The sequence below is a fragment of the Diaphorina citri genome, unplaced genomic scaffold (genome assembly GCF_000475195.1).
Source record: "Diaphorina citri unplaced genomic scaffold, Diaci psyllid genome assembly version 1.1 scaffold246, whole genome shotgun sequence".
NCBI classification, from domain to species: domain Eukaryota; kingdom Metazoa; phylum Arthropoda; class Insecta; order Hemiptera; family Psyllidae; genus Diaphorina; species Diaphorina citri.
The window spans coordinates 145103-146722 of NW_007377683.1; the positions used below are offsets into that span (position 1 = coordinate 145103).

Consider the following 1620-nt stretch of genomic DNA (forward strand, 5'->3'; position numbering starts at 1 on the left):
GTTCTCAAATTTTTGGTATTACACTTTCGCCTAAAGATCCTATGAACAAGAAAGTTGTTTACCCTAATTATTGCAGGTGGACTTCCTCTATTTCTATTAAACTGATTTTAAAAAAGCCCCAAAATGAAGAAAATGAAAAAAAATAGATGAAAAAAAAAAAGAACGTTTGGAGGGATTTGAACCCGAGCACTCCTAATACCTATGGGTCTTGAGTCGAGCGCCTTGACACCTCGGCCACTCTTCCGGGTGAGAGGAGCGGGAGAAATAGCAGTATATTATCTTTTCAAGCGACAACGAGAACAAAAATCAACGAACGATTCAAACATTCAAAACATGCTTCACATTCACACATTCAAAAGAGTATCTCAGCATAGGAGCATCATAGTCAGTACACGCTCTTTGTTCTAAGGCGTCCTACATTCTCACTATTAACACGCATCCAATTCCATACCAAAATAGATGTGGTTGGGCAAGTAATACCCTTTCATACATTTAGCGGTGTAAGGTGCCCTGCATAGTGTTCTTACTGTATCTTATCCCGACGCAGTGGGATTTTTATCCCTTTTCAGGGATTTTTCAGGTCTGAGTGGGATAAAAATGAATTTAGGGATTTTTAACAATTAATTTAAGTGATAATAATTTTTATTCATCTAATAAAAATACATTAATTATTTAAAGTCAATATTTAAGGGTATTTGAGTGAAATTTCGAGTGTATGGCCGCCATACACGCCTTATATGGACGCTACGCCACTGCTTGAGACTATGCTTAGCACGAACTTAAGAGCCAGCATTTTGTTCATAAATATGGGTGTAAGGGTTAGGTGGTAGAGAAACCCTTCGACGATGAACAGTATACTTACCCGAGCAACTATTATTATTGTGGTCAAACTTTCAATCAATGTTGATAAAATTCCATACCACAACTGGGATCGAACCCATGCCCTCTAGATTACCAAGCAAACGTGCTCAGTAACGAAACTGCAGCGATTTCCATGATAATTCTAACCTGAGCCGGAGGGGTGTGAAAAACCGCAACCTCCTTACATTATTCCACAACCTCCTTACATTATTCCACAACCTCCTTGCATTATTCCACAACCTCCTTACATTATTCCACAACAAAAAAAACTAACAAATTGCCGTTTAAAAAAAAAAATAGAAAAAAATGGATATAAATAAAATAAAATACTTAGATAATATACAAACGAAAATTATTTATGAATGGGACACAAATATTTCGCCCTCGTTTGGCAAATGGCGCAGAAAATGCAGAAATAACACATTTTTTTTTCGAGCACACTGACAGAGGTTATAAATAGTTGTCCAATTATGCTTTCTAAATTGCAAACAAACACTTTGCACTCTTTGATGTGGTTACAAGAACATACAGAAATAGAACAAAATGAACATTGTTCCTACATTATTTAAATCAAGAACGCTGAAAATAGAACAAACAAATGAATAAAAGTACCTAAGTATTTATTGTTCCCATCAAATGAAAGCAAAAAAAAAAAAAAAAAAAAAAAAAAAAAAAAAAAAAATTTTTAATAGTGGGGAAAACTCTTAAAAAAAAAAAAAAAAGTTTTTTGGGGATCAGAACGGATGTAAGGGGTTGTAA

General features: G+C 34.8%; 1 long non-coding RNA gene across 2 annotated transcripts in view; it reads right to left on the reverse strand.

Moving 5' to 3' along the window:
* Positions 1-1042: 1042 nt before the first annotated feature.
* The window catches only part of LOC108252052, a 10103-nt gene continuing 9525 nt past the window's right edge, over positions 1043-1620 (reverse strand). The window contains exon 3 of one of the 2 annotated variants that reach the window (XR_001809432.1): positions 1043-1080. This is a non-coding gene — a long non-coding RNA (uncharacterized LOC108252052). Of the gene's footprint in view, positions 1102-1620 lie in introns of both variants that reach the window. The other variant, XR_001809431.1, reaches the window with a different exon arrangement.